Below are 23,970 nucleotides of genomic sequence, written 5' to 3'. Positions count from 1 at the left end.
GAGAAACGTGTTAAGAATTAAATATGTACATATGAAGAATAAAGATGGAAAGCGTTAATAACGTTTGTTTTATTTAACAATTCGGAGGCATTACTTTTCATGCAAGCCAATGTAGAAAACGGGTAAGGATGCTCATTATCACCTTGTTTGTTGAAGCTTCTGACCGAAAAAGCTATGACTATACTGAAACGAAAAAAATTTCAAATGATGTTATGATATTGCGTTAATAGCTTACAGTGAAAATCATATGGAGAACATACTTTCTAAATTATCGACAAAAACGAAAAATTATGAACTTAGAATTAATAGTAGTGAGCAAATCAAAATTGAGGACACCTGACATCAAAAGAAGTTGATAAATTTTAATTACAGAAGTCAACAGATGCAGCACGCAAATAAAAAATGCAACGGCTAAAGATCTGTACAAAGAAAGAGAAGGCTATTGAGGACCAGCTTGACAAAGAAATCAATTAAGATGTTTTGAAAGTGATATACGAACAAGGAATTTTCACAGTAACTATTCAAACAGGAAAACTATACAGTCTGGACATGAACGGGGACAATGCGTTTTCAGCAGACGTATCGGAAGGAAATATTTTGGGAAAGAATACCAAGGGAAGGCCACGAAGGAAAATAGTGGATCTATTAGAGGTAACAGAGTGTTAAAATTATCAAGAAAGGAGGAGAAAAATACAATATGAAGGTTAGTTGCAGCGAAAAGGCATAATCTTTAGATGTGATGATGATGATAATGAAGAAGAAGAAGCCTAACTTTCACTTCTTGAACGACGAGGTTGTTTACAGACAATGTCTATATTCATGCAGTGGAATCAAAGGTCGACACATTAGTGGTCTCTGATAACATAACTGCAATTTAAACTTCCTTTCGTGCACAAATCAATATCAGCTGAACTTCTCCTTAGAATCTGAACAGACATTTCAGCCTAATCAAAGGTACTCCTTAAATTGTAGCCAACTGGGCTGTAGATACAGTGCATGGCGTATGGTATCGATGCAAACGAAAATGGCTGCAAATAACTTAATTATTTAAATTTAAGCCAGTTGCGTTACTTCTTTCTTCAATTCATCTTACTCGAGATATGTTCAAATTGCCAGAGATTAATAAAACACGGCGTTTATACTAACAGCCAAAATTTCAGAAATAAAAACCGACGATAAAAATTAAGAGCACAATTTGTAGGAAGTGGAATGGTTATTTCAGCTAGAAATTGAGAGAGCAGCCAAGCAGTGGGAAAGATGACTGTAGGAAGCCATATAAAAACCACATCTATGTTAGACATCTCAGAAATGGTCTGTGAAACGAAAAGACTATCCAGCCCATTACAAACATGAATTCTGTTTTCCCCGTGGTTTTCAGACGCGATTCGTGTGACTATATCGACCGGTTTTATCAAACGGAAAACGCATCGCACACATATGACTACGTAAAATGTCTTCCTCTTGTCTTTGTTCTTTGCTTCGAAAGACGAAATCAACGATGTTCTTGGAGGAAAATCCAGGAACCTCATGAAGTTAATCAAATTAATCGTCGGAGTGATTACGCTAAGATTATATTGTCTTGTGAATATTAGTGGGTAACCCTTGAAGGCATATTTAAATCTCTTGCAATAAAGTATTAACTATGGAAGAAAGAAACTGATACTGTGCAAAATAAAACAGTAGTAGAGCACCTTTAGTACCATCTAATGAAAGGTCACCTCACAGTCATTCAAAAGATTTATTTCTTTGTTTCGCCTCGTAATTGGGCCCTTTAAATAAAGAGAAAAATTACAGTTCGTACATTTTTTGAACTGAAAGAATGTCGTATTAGAGGAACGTACAGTAGTTTTGAATTCTGGTTCTCATTGTCAGTAAACGAGTAACTTTTCTTCCGAGCAATGGAACCCACTGCGTTTTTACGCGTTAAATGGTGACGTTCGGTAAAAGAAGATCTGTACCGACAACATACAAAACTCCCGAGTTGTGTTGTCTGTAGGATGACAGCTCTTATCAAACGAAACACGTTTCAATGCTGGGTCGTCCTTCTCTGTATCGTACAAGACCCGAAACAGAACGCTGAGCTGGTGTTCATTCCCAGCTCCGCTTCAATTAGGAAATTCCGAACCGCATTCCTTTCTTATCTACCTACTTCTTTTCTGGTACCAAGGCACAATTCTGTATGCGCTTGCCGAGGCGATGTGTCGTGCTTATCTTTAACTGTCAAGGTCTGGCAGCCTCTAATCCTCCGCTTTCCTCCCCGTCAATTTCTTCGTGCTACTGAAGTAGAACATACATATACCCATGCTTGTAAAGATTCTGTTTAAAACAACACGTTAAATAGGATGAGGCTCTTGGCGGACATCGGAGAGAGACAGCTTGTAACCCTGACATAGTGCGACTGGGGGTCTAAATGTAGTAAGATCAAAGAAACGCTATGACACTGAGATAGTCCGTTGGAAAAAGTTTAGAGTGTTATCCACAAGTTTGGTTGGTTGTTTTGGGGAAGGAGACCAGACAGCGAGGTCATCGGTCTCATCGGATTAGGGAAGGACGGGGAAGGAAGTCGGCCGTGCCCTTTGAAAGGAACCATCCCGGCATTTGCCTGGAGCGATTTAGGGAAATCACGGAAAACCTAAATCAGGATGGCCGGACGCGGGATTGAACCGTCGTCCTCCCGAATGCGAGTCCAGTGTCTAACCACTGCACCACCTCGCTCGGTATCCACAAGGTCATTTATATATATATATAGTGAATAGCAACGGTCCTGTGACACTCCCCTGCGGCACACCTGAAATCACTCTTACTTCGGAAGACTTCTCTCCATTGAGAATGACATGCTGGATTCTGTTATCTAGGAGGTCTTCAATCCAATCACACAATTCGTCTGATAGTCCATATGCTCATACCTTGTTCATTAAACGACTGTGGGAAACTGTACCAAATGCCCTCCGGAAGCCAAGAAACACGGCATCTACCTGAGAACCCGTGTCTATGGCCCTCTGAGTCTCGCGAACGAATAGCGCGAGCTGGGTTTCACACGATCGTCTTTTTCGAAACCCACATTGATTCCTACAGACTAGATTTTTAGTCTCTAGAAAAGTCATTATACTTGAACATAATACGTGTTCCACAATTCTACAACTTATCGACGTTAGAGATATAGGTCTATAGTTCTGCACCGTGTTAGTGTTAAGTTAGTTTAAGTTAGATTAACTAGTGTGTAAGCCTAGGGACCGATGACAGCAGTTTAGTCCCACAGAAGCTTACAACAGATTTCTAAAATTTCCCATTTGCTGCAGTTTCACAAATTTTATGTTCATAGAACTTATTTTTTGTGCTACGTTATTCTCCTTTGTCACATCTGTTGTTAAACATATTATCACTTATTTCAAAAAATGGTTCATATGGCTCTGACCACTATGGGACAACTTCTAAGGTCATCAGTCCCCTAGAACTTAGAACTACTTAAACCTAACTAACCTAAGGACATCACACACATCCATGCCCGAGAAAGGATTCGAACCTGCGATCGCAGCGGTCCCGCGGCTCCAGACTGTAGCGCCTAGAACTGCTCGTCCACCCCGGCCGGCTCACTTATTTCATAAGCTGGATTGTGTCTGGAAACAGCGAAGTGATCTTAAACATCCCACCTTGTGGATACTGTGGGTAATGAAATAATGAAAAACAAATTAAATCTCTATCCCCGTTAAACTCTAATTAACAGCCTGACATTAGCGCGTAGTAAGTATTGTATAGTTTGCTTCATGCAGAATGCGCTTGGCATTCAGGAGCGCTAGCTTCCAGCTTCTCTGTGTTTGAACAAATAAAAGCAGCCGACTGTATTTATGCAGAGCGAGATTACAGTACGCCTCGTAACAGCGTGTCACAACATTCCCAGTGCTCGCGTTCCCGAGATTCCGATTTCTTTTCCATAACGGTGCACAGGAGAGGTGCAATCCTACGGTGCCTTCTTCTCTAGGAAAGCAGCCGGAATGCAACGAAACATTAGTGAGAGCTGGTACGTCGCTAATAAGCTATGCGACTCATCCTGAAAGTTATGGTATGTGCAGCGTTCCGCCAGTAAACACCGGGCAGTAAGCAAACGGACTATAATTCCAGAGTGCGTTCTTGCTTTGATACCGCAGTAACGCTATTTTCTCTTCGAAAATAGTAGCTCGAAGAGAGCTTTAAACATGAACGCTTGACAATGAAATATACGTCAGCGTAATAGGTCGTTATTTCAACGTACAGAAGAGGCGCCGTCTGCAATAAACATTTTTATTTTCTTGAACACAATGGCATTTCATACCCCCTAGATCGCCTTGAAATCAGACTCTTAAGTTAAATTTTGCTCCAATACTTCATGCAGCGTCGGCTACCAAATTCTAACCAGCCACTTATCAAGTCAAGCCTTACCAGATTAGGTTTGATAACAAAAATGTTTTCATGAAGACCTGTCGGAAATAGTAATGCAGCTAGCATTCTTAGACTACTGTTAACTGTGGTATATTAGTTGTCGTTTACCGTAAATTGGTACTACGTCCTTTTAAGCAGACGATTCACGTGTTCAGGAAGTATGTAGTTCGTTCTGTATTAAATTGCCGTGATACGCTTTTTTCCATTTGTTACGGGAAAGAAATGAAGAATAACATTCATATTTAGTACACCAAGTAATCTGCCTTTTATAGTGTATTTACTAAACGAAAGTTTGTAAGGAGACTCTTGTAAAGTGAAATACGTTTCAGGGCTGAGAAACAAAAGCTTTAAGGTTGGCAGTGAGATTGTAATTGTGTCAGACACGGTAAGAGATGATCAGTTGAAGGGAACGGTTAGTGTCTTGAAAAGATATTGTAAAGTGAATAGCTCAACCTGTAGACCATTTTCCCCCAAAAGAGAAAGGTCCCAGGTTCCAGTACACGGTTTTAATCCGCGAGGAAATTTGAAGTTTCAATAGCAGAAAAGTCGAACAAGTGTAATGGAGCGAACTCTAATTAAATCAGTTGATACTGAAATATTCAAATTACGAGATCAGACGCTGGAAGTAGTGGATGTGTTATGCTATTTGGACAGAGAAAAACTGACGGTAACATACGGGGGAGGAGAAGGGGGGACAAGTATATGGAAACACTAAAAACACACACATCATCATTATTAATGCGGCGTAGGGAAATCTTTGGCATTCGACACAGTTTCCAGTCGTCTCGGAGAGGATAAATACAAGTCCTGTGTGGTTTTCAGTGGAATCTTACACCATTATTCCTGGAAAATAGTGGCAAGATTAGATAACGGTGATTAGGGTTGATAGCGACCACACGCCCTTCTCTCCAACGTAGACCACAAAGTGTCAAATAAAATTGAGATCTGGTGACTATAGCCATCATGGGAGATCCGACAATCCATCCACGTGCTCTCAGACCCAGTCCTGGTTGTTGCTATCTGTGCATCATGAGCCCTGTTGTCTTGGAACACAACATCACCATGGGGAACAAACATTGTATAATGAGATTTACCTGATCAGCCAAAATGGTCACATAATTCTTGGTACTAATCCGACCTTGCAGAGTACTCATAGATCCCATGGAATATTACGATAGGGCCGCCCAATTCATCATCGAACACCCCCATGTTTCACTACTGGGACGTAAACTTGGCCAGAAATTGGAAACAGTGTGAAATACGACTCATCAGACTAAATGATTGTCTTCCATTGCTCCGTAGTCCAGGGGTTTATGGCTTCGGCATTACGTTTTCCAGTTACAGGCTTGTGCATCACTGGTGAGTGGTTTCGGAATTCCAGTTTTCCAGGAATTCTGAACTTATGGAGGTTCCTTTGTGTTGTTTTTGTAGTGACAGGATTCGCGAGTGTGACATTCAGTTCTGCAGTGCCTTTTGTATCTGTCACCCTCTTATTCCTTGTCACAGACCACTTCAGCGACATTCTGCCACGATGACTCAACACATATCTTCGTCCGCGCTGTGACTTATGCCCTGCATACCGTATATATCTTCGGTACGATGACTCTTGGAACGCCAAACACGTCGGTTCCCTTGGTTAAGGAAGCACGCGCCATGTGAGCACTCAGACTTTGCCCAAGTTCAAATTCACTTAGCTCCGAAATAATGTAATCACAAGTACATCGAGCACTGTTCTGACCAGGGCTGACACTTTCAACGTATTGAGGAAATTGACAGGTTCCGTTAGCGGGCAAATAAAACAGCGCAATCTGCAGGCTTGCAACATCTGCATTACGTTTCTCGCTGCTTTTCCATATTTTGTCCAACCCCTGTAACTGTATTCTCAAGCGTAGCATCGGTCGAAGCAGCCATATAACTGTCTCATGAAGCACAGAGAATGCGACATTGGCTGGAGAAGTGCAAACAGTTTGAAACACGTACGTTTCGTATGTTTCCATTACCAGCGATGGCGAGGCATGACAGAATCTCTGACCAGAGAGTTGTTTATAGTTGCTAGTCTGCGCTTGACTGCGCGAGAGTTCAGTTGCGAGTTGGACTCGGTCGGAGTTGTGTGTGAGGAGTCGGCGGGCGTCGACATGTGTCTCTGGTCAAGGTTGGGGACGATGTATATTGTAAAATAAGGTAATGAAGCAGCATTGCGCACATCTGATAATGCAATGTATGTTAACTGTAATTAATTTGTTCAAGAAATGCCCCAATAATAATTTTGTTTTCAAAACAATCGTTTTTAAGAAAAGAATCATTCCAATTGAAACAATATTTCCTATGCTTTTCCTCCCAGAATCAATTTATCAGATTAATTATTGCACAGGGCCTAAGGTCAGCGATGCTGCCCTATTATTGTGGGTTTAATGATTAATGTTCATTTCACAATTTTTGTGTCGAGTTTACATTGGGCCATTATTTTTCAATATTTTTGTAGCGAAGGTACAGTCGCTTTTATTTCAATTTAACGATGTTTTGTGGGAGCTCAACAACATTTGGCTCTATTTCGATTAACATTCAAATATAGTCTTTTTACATATTTTGCGCGGAGGTTATTCATTTGACATTATTTGCGGGGAAATTATCGTCATTTATAACATTTGCGGGGAGGTTACACTTGGGCCTATTCACGTTAACATTTGTATTGTCTTGTAAAAATCTGCTGAGAGGTCACGTTAAGCACGATGACCATTCACATTTAAATATTTTCTTTTATTTTTGCGGGGAGGTTACAAGTTTTAGCATCCTTTCAAATATGATGACACCAGAAGTCAAAACCAGATACAAATTTTCCCATTTTTGCCGTATGAGAGTAACACTTCACCTACCATATGTGCCGTAATATCGAGAGGTTGTAACAATGGAAAATTGTACTGAAATGGAGGAGGATCTGCAACGAATTGACGCATGGTGCAGCGAATGGCAATTGAATCTCAATGTACACAAGTGTAACGTGTTGCGAATACATAGAAAGAAAGATTCTTTATCATTTAGCTACAATATAGCAGGTCAGCAACTGGAAGCAGTTAATTCCATAAATTATCTGGGAGTAGGCATTAGGAGTGATTTAAAATGGAATGACCATAGAAAATTAATCGTCGGTAAAGCAGATGCCAGACTGAGATTCATTGGAAGAATCCTAAGGAAATGCAATCCGAAAATTTTGGAAGTAGGTTACAGTACACTTGTTCGTCCACTGCTTGAATACTGCTCACCGGTGTGGGATCCGTACCAGATAGGGTTGATAGAAGAGATAGAGAAGATCCAACGGAGAGCAGCGCGCTTCGTTACAGGATCATTTAGTAATCGCGAAAGCGTTACGGAGATGGTAGATAAACTCCAGTGGAAGACTGCAAGAGAGACGCTCAGTAGCTCGGTACGGGCTTTTGTTAAAGTTTCGAGAACATACCTTCACGGAGGAAGCAGTATATTGCTCCCTCTTACGTATATTTCGCGAAGAGACCACGAGGATAAAATCAGGGAGATTAGAGCCCACACAGAGGCATACCGACAATCCTTCTTTCCACGAACAATACGAGACTGAAATAGAAGGGTGTGATAGAGGTACTCAAGGTACCCTCCACCACACACCGTCGGGTGGCTTGCGGAGTATGGATGTAGATGTAGATGTAGACAACGCACACACCCATGCCCGAGGGAGGACTCGAACATCCGACGGGGGAGCAGCACGAAGCGTGACAAGGCCACCTTGACTGCGCGGCTACCCCGCGCGGCAGAAGTGGGAATAGCATGCGCATATTATACCGTTGGGAGTTCAACAGCGTTGGAATTTTACAACGTATAGGTTTTCCATAAGACTGTAAGGATATGTTTCCAAATGGTGCCCCTCGGATGTTACAAAAGCTGTGAAGTTTCTTAATAGGGTGTGCTTTCACTGCAGACCCAAACGCACGCTCTGCAGCGTGTTCTCGCGCTGGCCTCATAGTTGGTAAGACGTTCTTGTGGCAGGGCGTTCCATTCTTTCACCGGTGCGGTTGACTACTGCTGAACAGTGATTAGTACATGTCGGCTTGCTGCATTACGTCTCCCCAAAGCATGCCACACGTGCTCTACGGGACTGGAGGTGGTGGGACAAACCAATCCATTTGGCGAATGAATATCCTCTCATTCCAAGAGCTTCTCCACCAGCGCTGTTCGATGCGGTAGCGCACACGCATAAAAATCAAATCAGGGACGAAAGCATACTCCAAAAAAGACGCACATGGGGCAGCAGGACTGTGGCCTAATAACGTTGCCAGGTGAGTGAAATGTGTTCAAAGATTTGGAGGTCGGTACTCCCACGCAGCATTATGCCTTCCTGCACCATAACTCCAGGACCACCAAGATGATGTCCGCCTCCGGTAGCTGAGTGGTCAGCGCAACAGAATGTCAATCCTAAGGGCCAGGGTTAGATTCCCGGCTGGGTCGGAGATTTTCTCCGCTCAGGGACTGGGTGTTGTGTTATCCTAATCATCATCATTTCATCCCGATCGACACGCAAGTCGCCGAAGTTGCGTCAAATTAAAAACTTGCGCCCGGCAAACGGTCTACCAGACGGGAGGCCCTAGTCACACATTTATTTACCAAGACGACAGCGTTCGACACTGTTCCTGGGTACATTACGTACCCTCACATGGCGAGACACCGAACGAGGTGGCGCAGTTGTTAGCACACTGGACTTGCATTCGGGCGGACGACGGTTCAATCCCGCGTCCGGCAATCCTGATTCAGGTTTTCCGTGATTTCCATAAACCGCTTCAGGCAAATGCTGGGATGGTTTCTTTGACAGGGCAAGGCCGACTTCCTTCCCCATCCTTCCCTAATCCGATGAGAGCGATGACCTTGCTGTTTGGTCTCTTCCCCCCAAATCAACCAACCAAAGTTGAGTTCCATAGTGCTCAGAGCCATTTGAACGAACCAACCAATCAACCAAAATGGGGAGAGTGGGGACATGGCCTGGAGGGCATGTTATGTTATGTTATGTTAACCGGGGACATAGAAACGACGCGAAGGTCCCGCCCCGCCGCAGCCGCAGTGGTCCACATCCCCACGCCGACTACCGCAGTCCACTTCACCCCTCCGTCGCCCCACACCAAACCCAGGGTTACTGTGCGGTTCGGCCCCCGGTGGGCCCCCCAGGGAACGTCACACACCAGACGAGTGTAACCCCTATGTTTACGTGGTAGAGTAATGGTGGTGTGCGCGTACGTGGAGAACCTGTTTGCGCAGCAATCGCCGGCATAGTGTAGCTGAGGTGGAATAAGGGGAACCAGCCCGCATTTGCCGAGGCAGATGGAAAACCGCCTATAAACCATCCAGAGACTGGCCGGCTCACCGGACATCGACACAAGTCCGCCGGGCGGATTTGTGCCGGGGACCAGGCGCTCCTTCCCGTTCCGGAAGCCGTGCGTTAGACCGCTCGGCTAACCAGGTGGGCTATATGGACGGCATAGTGTTGCATGGGTGTACTGACTTCAAAATATTTGAACACGGTAAATGGTACTCCTTCACCAAGAGCGTTTCTGCAGGAGTGCATTTGGCTCTGACTTAATTTATATCGCATCGAACTGCTCAAATGGAGGAGATCGTGGAACGAGAGGATATTCGGCGAAAGGACTGGCCTTCCAGTGTCCCCGACTTATATCCCATCGATAACATTTTTGATGCTTCTGGTGGACACATTGTAAGACGTCCACGTGCAGCAACGACTGTCCATCATTTGTCAACCGCGCTGGTGGAGGAATGCACCGCCCTACCACAAGACTTTATTACCAACCTTGAGGCCAGCATGGGAGGACGCTGTAGAGCACGCAGTTCCCTCTGAGGCAGTCATACAGTTTACTAAAAACATGTCCCGCCTTTTATAATGTCCAGGGGACCGTCATAAATAGCGGTGACATCAGTGTAATTGTGGTCTTCGAACAAAACAGTCATTTGTGCTCATCTCATAGCATAGTTTTTAAGCGGGCTGCTTCTGTGTTGGCAGCGCTGTACAGAGATCCGTAATAAATCTCTGACTGCACTTTGTAAGAGACTCTGTGGCTAGTCGGACTCGTTGTTGGAAGTTAATCGCCAGTAGTGTTGGGCAGTTGAAAGTCAGTCAACAGCAGCGATGGAAGTACTGTTGGACAGTTGTAGATGAACAGCCAGCACTGATGGATGTTAAATGTGAGAAGTTAGCATTGATGGAGGGTAGAGGTCTGAAGTGCTAGCGTAGGCTAACGACCTGGAAGTATCCGACTTGGAGACTGAAAATTATTCATGATTATATATCTTTGTACAGGATGTGAATGACGACTTATATTTGTTTTTGAACTGTATGTCACATTATTGAGATAAAAAAATACATTATTTGGTTTGGAACAAAATCTTTCCTTTTGTAACCACATGCCTATTAGTAGTGCGTGGCTTTAGTAGTTAGAATCTTTTATTTACGCTACTGGCCATTAAAATTGCTGCACCACGAAGATGACGTGCTACAAACGCGAAATTTAACCGTCAGGAAGGAGAGGCTGTGATATGCAAATGATTAGCTTTTCAGAGCATTCACACAAGGCTGGCGCCGGTGGCGACAACTACAACGTGTTGACATGACGAAAGTTTCCAACCGATTTTTCATACACAAACAGCAGTTGACCGGCGTTGCCTGGTGAAACGTTGTTGTGATGCCTCGTGTAAGGAGGAGAAGTGCGTACCATCACGTTTCCGACTCTGATAAAGGTCGGATTGTAGCCTATCACGATTGCAGTTTATCGTATCGCGACATTGCTGCTCGCGTTGGTCGAGATCCAATGACTGTTAGCAGAATATGGAATCGGTGGGTTCAGTAGGGTAATACGGAACGCCGTGCTGGATCCCAACGGCGTCATATCACTAGCACTCGAGACGACAGGCATCTTATCCGCATGGCTGTAACGGATCGTGCAGCCACGTCTCGATCCCTGAGTCAACAGATGGGGACGTTTGCAAGACAACAACCGTCTGCACGAACAGTTCGACGACGATTGCAGCAGCACGGACTATCAGCTAGGAGACCATGGATGCGGTTACCCTTGACGCTGTATCACAGACAGGAGCGCCTGCGATGGTGTACTCAACGACGAACCTGTGTGCACGAATGGCAAAACGTCATTTTTTCGGATGAATCAAGGTTCTGTTTACAGCATCATGATGGTCGCATCCGTGTTTGGCGACATCGCGATGAACGCAAATTGGAAGCGTGTATTCGTCATCGCCATACTGGCGTATCACCCGGCGTGATGGTATGGGGTGCCATTGGTTACACGTCTCGGTCACCTCTTGTTCGCATTGACGGCACTTTGAACAGTGGACGTTACATTTCAGATGTGTTACTAACCGTGGCTCTACCCTTCGTTCGAGCCCTGCGAAACCCTACATTTCAGCAGGATAATGCACGAACGCATGTTGCAGATCCTGTACGGGCCTTTCTGGATATCGAAAATGTTCGACTGCTGCCCTGGCCAGCACATTCTCCATATCTCTCACCAATTGAAAACGTCTGGTCAATGGTGGCCTAGCAACTGGCTCGTCACAATACGCCAGTCACTTCTCTTGATGAACTGTGGCACCGTGTTGAAGCTGCATGGGCAGCTGTACCTGTACGCGCCATCCAAGGTCTGTTTGACTCAATGCCCAGGCGTATCAAGGCCGTTATTAGGGCCAGAGGTAGTTGTTCTGGGTACTGATTTCTCAGGATTTATGCACCCAAATTGCGTGAAAATGTAATCACATGTCAGTTGTAGTATAATATATTTGTCCAATGAATACCCGTTCATCATCTGCATTTCTTCTTGGTGTAGCTATTGTAATTGGCAATAGTGTAGCTGGCAGTACTGACGCTCGTTGTATTGCAGTAGTTCGCGTAATGTAGATTTTTGTGAGGTAAGTAAATGAAATGTAAAGATTATTGCTAAGATTTCTTTTTAGTCAGGGGCATTCTTTTGAATTAATTATTTGAAGTTAGGTTGTAAATTTTTTGAGCAGTCAGATTGCGTTGCGCTAGAATATTGTGGGTCAGTGTTGACATGATAAGAATGAGTAACGAGAAAGTAGGTTCACTTGCATTGAATTTCACTCAGCAGTTTAAGTAAAACATTTTAATAAAGAAGTTTCGACTGTTTAGCCTTCGCAGATGACATGGCATTGATTACAGATTCACTAAACAATGCCCAAGAACAAATAAGAGAACTACAAAAACAAGCAGCCAAAGTAGGACTACAAATATCCTATGAAAAAACAAAGTTTATGACAAACATCTGTGATGCTCCTCAAAATATTGCAGTTGACAACAACACAATACACAAAACAGATTCCTTTAAATACCTAGGAGAGTGGATTACATACAATGCCAAAGAAAAGATAGCTATAGAAACTAGAGTGCACAAAATGGAAAGAGTGTTTCATATGACCAGAAACGTTTATAATAAAAAATCCTTGTCCTGGAACACGAAATTAAGACACTACCAAACAGTGGCCAGACCTGAAGCTCTCTATGCGGCAGAAACCTTTAAACTAACAAGAAATGGAGATCTTGAGAAACTAGAGAAGGTCGAAAGATGAATTTTAAGGAAAATACTGGGAGCTAAAAGAAACGATAATGCTGAATACAGGTTAAGGCCAAACAGAGAGCTATATCTGAAAACGGAGAAACTAACTGATGTAATGAGGAAGAGGAGACTACAGTGTTTTGGACATATATTCAGAATGGATAACAACAGACTAACCAAGCGGATATTCACATTACTCAATAGATACAAATCCAAGCCAGCATGGTTCATAGAGACTGAAAAGGACATTGAAAATGCTGGAGTTACAATAGACACAATAGAAAACAGAACACATTTCAGAAAGGCAGTTCAAAAGGCAGAATTTCAGGAGAGAAAGAAAATAACTAGACGAAAGTGGACTCAAGAAGAAAGGGAATAACACTCTAAAAGGATGAAGGAAATTTGGAAACTGAAGAAATCTAATACAATGAAGAGTAGCCAAAGTTGATTCATCGTACCCTCCAAATGGGTTATTCGAAAGAAAAAAAAAAAAGAAGTTTCAAGTTCTTTTAGTTATCCTCTGTACTATACTGTGACTGTTCATTCCATATGTGGTCCAAGTCTCAACGAGCTATGTTAATTGGCAATGACACATTATGCAGGAGTCACTTGCGTCCTTGAGTTTTACACACCAGTGCATATGTACTATCATCCTGCCCCTCCATACAGTAATTTTTCCACGTATTACCTTCCCTTCCGACTATGTGGAGAACAATTTGATTTATTATCTTGTTGCCGGTCCACTTAACTTTCAACAAACTTCTGTAGCACAACATCCAAAACGCTTCCACTGTCTTCTTTCCGTTTTCCCACAGTCCTTTATACGCTTGAGACAAATTGCGGTCTTCATTTGGTACAAGTCGACTTCTTTTGACCTGGAATGCTCTGTTTGCGTGTGCTATTCTGCTTCTTATATCTGCCTTGCTTCGTACAACCTGCGTAATTTTGCTTCAAAGATAGCAGGATTACTTCAGTTTTGGCGTAAAATTTATCGCTTATCTAATTTTTGCCATTCCAAATTACTTTATATGCACTTCTTGTTGACTCTGTTAGTTATGGGCAGGGATGGTTCAAATGGCTCTTAGAACTATGGGACTTAACATCTGAGGTCATCAGTCCCCTAGACGTTGAACTACTTAAACCTAACTAACCAAAGGACACCACACACATCCATGCCCGAGGCAGGATTGGAACCTGCGACCGTAGCAGCAGCGCGGTTCCGGACTGAAGCGCCCAGAACCACTCGGTCACAGCGGCCGGCTGGGCAGGGATGGATTTAGACGAATGGACGATGTTCATCAACTTGCACAGGAATGTGACAGTGACGAGGAAGCTGAACGTATATTTCTTAAGTCACTCCAGATTCTTGAAGGTTCCCCAAAATGCAAGAGATGTAAATTTGACAGAAGATAAGTCCAGCGCTCCGCAAAGCACTGTGAATTGCATTGCGGAGGGTGTAGTGGCGACTTCCTTTGCTGCCCTGTCAAGGGCAGAGAACAGTTCGTTGGTGCGGGGTGCCGAAAACCGGCCCCGTGACCGCCCGCGGGAGGTCCTGGTTAAGGTCAGTAGCGACTGGCCGGAACATGGAGCCGGTTTGTGATTAAAGCCGGCCACACAGCTATTGGGGCATACAGCCGCCCCCTGGACCTCTGCCACTGCGCTTTTCTTATTTCTCTCGTGTTCTGGCATCAACTACTGGGGTCTGGTTCAAACCAGACGTGCGTATGTGAACGATTTCCCAGGCCACTGCAGCTCCTGTAACTGTGTATGCAATATTTCTTCCTCGATATTTCCGACATGCTGCTAGCTGGAACACCGACCAACAAAATCAGAAAAAAATTAAATAGTCAGTCTACATCTACATCTACATCCATACTCCGCAAGCCACCTGACGGCGTGTGGCGGAGGGTACCCTGAGTATATCGGTTCTCCCTTCTATTCCAGTCTCGTATTGTTCGTGGAAAGAAGGATTGTCGGTATGCTTCTGTGTGGGCTCTAATCTCTCTGATTTTATCCTCATGGTCTCTTCGCAAGATATACGTAGTAGGGAGCAAAATACAGCTTGACTCTTCGGTGAAGGTATGTTCTAGAAACTTTAACAAAAGCCCGTACCCAGCTACTGAGCGTCTCTCCTGCAGAGTCTTCCACTGGAGTTTGTCATCTCCGTAACGCTTTCGCGATTACTAAATGATCCTGTAACGAAGCGCGCTGATCTCCGTTGGATCTTCTCTATCTCTTCTATCAACCCTATCTGGTACGGATCCCACACTGTTGAGCAGTATTCAAGCAGTGGGCGAACAAGCGTACTGTAACCTACTTCCTTTGTTTTCGGATTGCATTTCCTTAGGATTCTTCCAATAAATCTCAGTCTGGCATCTGCTTTACCGACGATCAACTTTATATCATCATTCCATTTTAAATGCGTACTCCCAGATAATTTATGGAATTAACTGCTTCCAGTTGCTGACCTGCTGTATTGTAGCTAAATGAGAAGGGATCTATCTTTCTATGTATTCGCAGCACATTACACTTGTCTACATTGAGATTGAATTGCCATTCCCTGCACCACGCGTCTATTCGCTGCAGATCCTCCTGCATTTCAGTACAATTTTCCATTCTTAAAACCTCTCGATACACCACAGCATCATCTGCAAAAAGCCTCATTGAACTTCCGATGCCATCCACAAGGTCATTTATGTATATTGTGAATAGCAACGGTCCTATGACACTCCCCTGCGGCACACCTGAAATCACTCTTACTTCGGAAGACTTCTCTCCATTGAGAATGACATGCTGCGTTCTGTTATCTTGGAACTCTTCAATCCAATCACACAATTGGTCTGATAGTCCATATGCTCTTACTTTGTTCATTAAACGACTGTGGGGAACTGTTCAAATGGCTCTGAGCACTATGGGACTTAACATCTGTGGTCATCGGTCCCCTAGAACTTAGAACTACTTAAACCTAACTAACCTTAGGACATCACACACATCCATGCCCGAGGCAGGATTCGAACCTGCGACCGTAGCGGTCACGCGGTTCCAAACTGAAGCGCCTAGAACCGCACGGCCACACCGGCCGGCCGTGGGGAACTGTATCGAACGCCTTGCGGAAGTCAAGAAACACGGCATCTACCTGGGAACCCGTGTCTATGGCCCTCTGAATCTCGTGGACGAATAGCGCGAGCTGGGTTTCACACGACCGTCTTTTACGAAACCCATGCTGATTCCTACAGAGTAGATTTCTAGTCTCCAGAAAACTCGTTATACTCGAACATCATACGTGTTCCAAAATTCTACAACTGATCGAAGTTAGAGATATAGGTCTATAGTTCTGCACATCTGTTCGACGTCCCTTCTTGAAAACGGTGATGACCTGTGCCCTTTTCCAATCCTTTGGAATGCTACGCTCTTCTAGAGACCTACGGCACACCGCTGCAAGAAGGGGGGGCAAGTTCCTTCGCGTACTCTGTGTAAAATCGAACTGGTATCCCATCAGGTCCAGCGGCCTTTCCTCTTTTGAGCGATTTTAATTGTTTCTCTATCCCTCTGTCGTCTATTTTGATATCTACCATTTTTTCATCTGTGCGACAATCCAGAGAAGGAACTACAGTGCAGTCTTCCTCTGTGAAACAGCTTTGGAAAAGACATTTAGTATTTCGGCCTTTAGTCTGTCATCCTCTGTTTCAGTACCATTTTGGTCACAGAGTGTCTGGACATTTTGATTTGATCCACCTACCGCTTTGACATAAGACCAAAATTTCTTAGGATTTTCTGCCAGGTCAGTACATAGAACTGTACTTTCGAATTCATTGAACGCCTCTCGCGTAGCCCTCCTCACACTACATTTCGCTTCGCGTAATTTTTGTTTGTCTGCAAGGCTTTGGCTGTGTTTATGTTTGCTGTGAAGTTCCCTTTGCTTCCGCAGCAGTTTTCTAACTCGGTTGTTGTACCACGGTGGCTCTTTTCCATCCCTTACGATCTTGCTTGGCACATATTTAACGCATATTGTACGATGGTTTTGAACTTTGTCCACTGATCCTCAACACTATCTGTACTTGAAACAAAACTTTTGTGTTGAGCCGTCAGGTACTCTGTAATCTGCTTTTTGTCACTTTTGCTAAACAGAAAAATCTTCCTACCTTTTTTAATATTTCTATTTACGGCTGAAATCATCGATGCAGTAACCGCTTTATGATCGCTGATTCCCTGTTCTGCGTTAACTGTTTCAAATAGTTCGGATCTGTTTGTCACCAGAAGGTCTAATATGTTATCGCCACGAGTCGGTTCTCTGTTTAACTAAACGTAGTTTTCAGATAAAGCACTTAAAAAAATTTCACTGGATTCTTTGTCCCTGCCACCCGTTATGAACGTTTGAGTCTCCCAGTCTATATCCGGCAGATTAAAATCTCCACCCAGAACTATAACATGGTGGGGAAATCCACTCGAAATATTTTCCAAATTATCCTTCAGGCGCTCAGCCACAGCAGCTGCTGAGCCAGGGGGCCTATAGAGACATCCAATTACCATGTCTGATCCTGCTTTAACCGTGACCTTCACAAAAATTATTTCACATTTCGGATCTCCGTCAAGTTCCTTTGCTACTATCGCAATAAACACGCCTCCCCTTTCACTGTCCAGCCTGTCTCTGCGGTGTACATTCCAATCTGTGTTTAAGATTTCATTACTGTTTACGTCTAGTTTCAGCCAACTTTTTGTCCCTAGTACTATATGGGTGTTGTGACCGTTTATTAATGAGAGCAGTTCTGGGACCTTTCTATAGACGCTCCTGCAGTTTACTATTAGCACATTAATATTGTTATTCCCTGTCGCATTTTGCCTACTCCTACCTTGCCGCGTCTCAGGAGGCGTCTTGTCGGGCCTAGGGAGGGAATTCTCTAACCTAAAAAACCCCCATGTGCACTCCACACGTACTCCGCTACCCTTTTAGCCGCTTCCGGCGTGTAGTGCACGCCTGACCTGTTCAGGGGGACCCTACATTTCTCCACCCGATAGCGGAGGTCGAGAAATTTGTACCCCAGATCTCCGCAGAATCGTCTGAGCCTCTGGTTTAAGCCTTCCACTCGGCTCCAAACCAGAGGACCGCGATCGGTTCTGGGAACGATACTTCAAATAGTTAGCTCTGATTCCACCCCGCGAGCGAGGCTTTCCGCCTTCACCAATTCCGCCAACCGCCTGTACGAACTGAGGATGACCTCTGAACCCAGACAGCAAGAGTCATTGGTGCCGACATGAGAAACAATTTGCAGTCGGGTGCACCCAGTGCTCTCTATCGCCGCCGGCAGGGCCTCCTCCACATCTCGGATGAGACCCCCCGGCAAGCAGGCAGAGTGAACACTGGCCTTATTCGCCGACCTTTCCGCTATTTCCCTAAGGGGCTCCATCACCCGCCTAACGTTGGATCTCCCAATAACTAATAAACCCCTCCCCCCGTGTGAATGCTCGGACCATATGTCCACTCACAGGCAGAGCGGGCGATGCCACACGGCCAGCCTCCACATTTACCCTCCGCCTCGTGCGCCGCGAACGCCGCTGAACTCGCCACTCCCTTGGGGAGAGGGTGGCCCAACCGCGCCCGGTACCCGCGAAGATGTCTCTACAGCAGGGACAGTGGGTGAAGCATGTAACACCTGGGGTGTACCATGCGACGCACCAGACTCCCCACTGCCGGTACACTCCGAGGCAACAGCCTGAAGACGGCTGACCGCGGCCATCAACACGTTCAGCTGTTCGCGAACAGTGGCCAGCTCCTCCTGCGTCCGTACACAGCAGTCACACGTCCTATCCATCCTGAGAAATCAATTTACTGTAGAGAGTTAATCAACTTTTAACTAGACTGCTGATTCACTAAAGGCGGCTGATTGTTGACTAAACTGTGGTTGTTAGCCACTCCTTGTAGAAAACAATGAAAATAGCACTACCTGTCTCTGGACTGTATTAAAAACAAACAATAGCACTACTGGCACTATGGGTGACAAGTAAGAAAATTACAGTGAATACTTAAATTAAATTAGCTCGCTGCACAGCAGACGTGAAGCAGACGGAAGTTACGACGACACTGACAGTCTTTTATTTTGGCTATTGGCTACCAGTTTCGGTACGTTTCAAGTCGTCCTATGCAGTGTAAAAATAATGTGGGAAACATTTACAAAATATTGTGCCTCTACAATAGCGAACTTATGGTATGGAGGCCAGCTTTTTACAATATGTAGTGTGAAATACTAAACGTTCAAAGCAATTCTAAGTTTTTATTAGAAGCAAAATGCGAACGGCAGTGATACGAATGTCGACATGTACAGAGATTCTTCTTAAAAAAGTCACACTATAAAAAATAACTAAACAATGAAATAGCGTAAAATATGAAAACTACGAATAAAAAACATAGAATAATGCAGTAAACCATTACGGTTAAAAATAGCAAATAGGAGTAGCTATGTTTACATTCACAGTTTGTGTAGGCTTCATGCCACTATAAAGCATCGAAACGACCAAGAAACGTTTAATCAAGTGTGGTCGTAATAGCAGCCTTTTCTTTCTTTTTTCTTTTTTTTTTAGTCATCAGTCTGATATGATGCGACTCGCCATGAACTCCTCTCCCGTGTATAACCACAGTATCATTTGCAGTCTACGTCCTCAGTTATTTGCTGGATGTATCCCTATCACTGTCTTCTTCTGCAGTTTTCACCCCTTACAGTTCCCAGCAACACCATGGAATTTATTCCCTGACGTCTTGACGTATGTCCTATCATCCAGTCCCTTCTTCTTGTCAATCTTTTCCATATATTCCTTTCCTCGTCGATTCTATGGACAACCTCCTCATTACTTATCACTCACCTAATTTTCAACATTCTTTTGTAGCGCCACATCTCAAATGCTTCGATTTTCTTTTTTCCCGGTTTTCCCATAGTTCATGTCTCAATACTGTGCAATTCTGTGCTCTCTAAGAAATTTATTCGTCAAATTAAGATCTATGATACTAGTAGACTTCTCTTGGCCACGAATGCCCTTTTTGACAGTGATAGTCTGATTTTTATGTCCTCTTTCCTCTGACCGTGGGTTATTTTGCTACCTAGGTAGCAGAATTCCTTAACTTCATCTACCTCGTGATCCCGAATTATGATGTTAAGTTTCTCGTTTTTCCCTTCACGTTATACATTCAAAACTCGAAATTATTTTTGCTGAAAAGACATCCAGCATCTAAGGGACTAATGGCATAGTGTGGCCAAGTATTGCTCTGCAGCTGTCAGTTGGCGATCTTTGGCAGCTCCTCCACTGTCAAGTTTATCCCAGCAATGTCCGAGTATACGCTGTATCTCTCGGTGGCGCCACATGGAGTTTCTCCCACACCGTGTCCCAGCTCACGGCCGTAATGACCGCTGTTCGTCAGTACCGTGCAGTTTTGAGTATTGCAGCGATGGAGTTTGCTGTGAATGTTATCCTAGTGTGGCACTTCAATATTTACGTTTGTCTGTGAATAACGTGACCACTTTATGTCCATAGTTACGTTGCGCAGGTGCAACTTGAAACAGCAAGGGCATTTAAAACATCATGTTGGTAGGGTTCCTATTATCTTAAAATCAATTTTACGTCTGTCCTTTGAAGCGTAGTAAATAGTAGGATATGTTAGACTTAATACCATACATTTGCTTATAATAATATTGTAAGTGTTTTGTTATAGGGGAAAGGATAGAAAGGAGAAGGCGAAAGGGAGGTGCAAAGTAAAAGTCGTATGGGAAGGGGAAGCTGATAAAACTATGCAAGCAAAGTAATATAACAGTTGGTAAGAGAAGGGGAGGTTATTAACGAGATCAGTAATTTGTGGATCAGAAATGTGTCTGTAATCAGCACAACGAGGACGGCTTCCGGACAGTACTGTGTACCGATATCGGTAGCCAGTAGGCATTCTTCCTGGATCAAAGCGTTCTGACGATAAACGGACCCTCCATTTTTGTCCTTTACAAGTATAATTTTGTCAGTGTCTGTTCTCAGGTGATTGTGTATTCCAGTGTGAGATTTGCACATTCGTCCTCATCGTCTGCAGTGATTACGAGTTGTTGGGAGGAAATCTTGCTTTCGGTTGCGGCATTCTGTGTCTACCGCTCACGGAGCCGACGTGTTTAGTTATTGCTTCTCTCCAGACCAATGATACCGTTCTAGGCTGTTCCAGATGTTTCGTTTGGCGTCAACCGATTTGATCATGTGACGTCGCTGAAACATTTCCTTTATTTCCAGTAAGGTTGAAGCGGCGCTGTTCGTACGCACTATTTAAGCCATTAGGGCTGATAAGAGACTGTTATATTGATGATCGGAGTTTGTGATAAGCCAAGGAGAAGCTACGCGAAACAATTCGCTCACACTGTGGGCATTTGGATCTGAAATCGCATTTTAAATGTATTCTGCAAGTTTTATTTACTAATGTTCAGTCATTGCTAAGGAAAATAAGACGCCAGTGAGCATAATTTTATTGATAAATGATTATTTTACACATTTTCTTCGCATTTTCTTTGTGATGGGTGGCGGTATATCATGGTCTGCCACGTGTGCTTATGTACACACCGTGCACTGTACAGAGGTTCAGAATGCAATGTTAGTTCCAGAATCATTACAGTTTGGCTACTCAATCCAGTATTGTGTGGTGAATTGAGCTTGAGTTTTAAGTGCTTGAATTTCAGTTTGATTCAAAATCATGGTAGTATTCACATAAAACAGAATTTTGTAATGATTGTGTCAATTAAATTCGGTAGACCAATACAGTAAAAACAGCACTCGCATTTGACGCAGTTTTGACAATTTCAATTAACTGTATTCAACATAAATCACGAGAGAGATGGTACGAGGTGTGGCTAGAAAAAAACCGGACTAGTACTGGTGAAACAATAAAACGAATGCAATAAGGCTGAAAGTCGCGTGGCCTGTCACGTGACTCTCGCTCCGCCTACTGCTCGAGTTTCATCTGCCTCCTGCACTCAGTCTGACGGTGGCTTCTGTTTTATGTAGTTGACGTTTTGTCTGTGCGTCGGAAAATGTTGAGTGTACAGAAAGAACAGCGTGTTAACATCAAATTTTGTTTCAAACTAGGAAAATCTGCAAGTGAAACGTTTGTAATGTTACAACAAGTGTACGGCGATGATTGTTTATCGCGAACACAAGTGTTTGAGTGGTTTAAACGATTGGCCGCGAAGACACCAGTGATGACACTCGCACTGGCAGACCATTGTCAGCAAAAACTGATGCAAACATTGAAAAAATCTGTAAACTTGTTCGCCGTTTAACAATCATAGCAGTGTCTGAGTTAACAGGAGTTGGCGATCTTGTCGAACAAGTTTACCGATTTTTTCAATGTTTGCATCAGTTTTTGCTGACAATGGTCTGCCAGTGCGAGTGTCATCACTGGTGTCTTCGCGGCCATCTTTAAATCGTTTAAACCACTCAAACACTTGTGTTCGCGATAAACAATCATCGCCGTACACTTGTTGTAACATTACAAACGTTTCACTTGCAGACTTTCCTAGTTTGAAACAAAATTTGATGTTAACACGCTGTTCTTTCTGTACACTCAACATTTTCCGACGCACAGACAAAACGTCAACTACTTAAAACAGACGCCACGGGCAGACTGAGTGCAGGAGGCAGATGAAACTCGAGCAGTAGGCGGAGCGAGAGTTACGTGACAGGCCACGCGACTTTCAGCCTTATTGCATTCGTTTTATTGTTTCACCAGTACTAGTCCGGTTTTTTTCTAGCCACACCTCGTATAGTAAATTCACGTTTAACTTTCGCTGAGGTGATTACTACGCTTAAATTTGATTCAGTTCCTTGTTAATGTAATCAAGAGCACTTTTCCGTTGAATGAAACCTTCTTCAATCATTCAAGCAGCACGATAGAATTTTGAGTGCAGTTACGTTATTAAGAGATCCGATAGTCAGAACTGTACTGTATGGCAAGGTCCCTGCTTTGATCCTGATGAAGCAAACCTTCATTCATTCCCAGTCAAAGTAAATTCCCATAGCTGATTGTATTTGATTCAGGAGATAATTAAGAAAATTAAGGTCAGAATGACAAAGAATCAAAACAGTTTGTGGACAAAAGTAGATCTGTACCACCTCTCTACAGTGGTTGTGCCGGCTAAAGACAGTGTCAGGGAGCGTTAGGCGTTGTGCATTTTTTGAATTAATCTGAGTGATGAAAGTTAATATTATTAATTTAAGTAGTCGGTCCATGATTGAAATACATACTCTGTTGTCACTAACCTTAGGAAGCAATGAGAAGAAGATTCAAGCGATAACTGTAAGAACTATTAACAAATGAGACAGACAAGTGCCCGTAGTAGGTATGAATCAAACCCAAACTCGAGAATAACAGAAGGTAAAATCGAACAAGCAAGTAGAGGTGAGTTTCAAAGTGTATTAATTTGTTCAATAAAAGAAATTCTGTAACATATACGAGCAATCTAAGCAGCTAACATTTTTTAAAAATGTCTTGGGCCATGTATGAATAATGATGCTCGAGTTATTGTTGTGTTGTTGTCGCCTGCCCCTTCTGGCGTTGTTTGTGAAGTTCAGTAGCTGTTTTCGTGTAAGTACCTTAAACGTTTTTGCTAGCGCAGTATTCCTTAGTTTTCCTGCTGAACTCTATATTGCGTTCCTCGTACCATTTCCTGCTCTCATTGTGATTAACTTTTGTAATGGGTGTTAGGAAGGGTCTGGTTTCAATAGCTAAATGATAGACACCCCAGTTAGTTATTAAGTATTGCCTACTATGAAGTTGTGCGAGGTCTTTCTTTGTTTGCTTGATCCACAGAGATTCAGTGGCTTTACCCTTTGTGGCTGCGCTGAGGCCCATTCTGTAAATGAGGCCATAGAAAACTAGTCGTTTTCTCCTGATGTCATCGGTGAGGTCTTTTTGGCGTTGGTAGAGTTC

The 23,970-nt window shown here is 43.6% G+C and overlaps 1 protein-coding gene and 1 long non-coding RNA gene across 2 annotated transcripts in view; both read right to left on the bottom strand.

Moving 5' to 3' along the window:
• The window catches only part of LOC126203139 (uncharacterized), a 693,770-nt gene that overhangs the window by 56,134 nt on the left and 613,666 nt on the right, over window positions 1-23,970 (bottom strand). The gene's annotated exons all lie outside the window — the stretch shown is intronic.
• The window catches only part of LOC126204287 (uncharacterized), a 223,278-nt gene that overhangs the window by 133,997 nt on the left and 65,311 nt on the right, over window positions 1-23,970 (bottom strand). The gene's annotated exons all lie outside the window — the stretch shown is intronic.

This window comes from Schistocerca nitens, chromosome 9 (assembly GCF_023898315.1).
Source record: "Schistocerca nitens isolate TAMUIC-IGC-003100 chromosome 9, iqSchNite1.1, whole genome shotgun sequence".
In the NCBI taxonomy this organism is placed as follows: domain Eukaryota; kingdom Metazoa; phylum Arthropoda; class Insecta; order Orthoptera; family Acrididae; genus Schistocerca; species Schistocerca nitens.
This window is presented reverse-complemented; position numbering and strand designations above follow the sequence as displayed.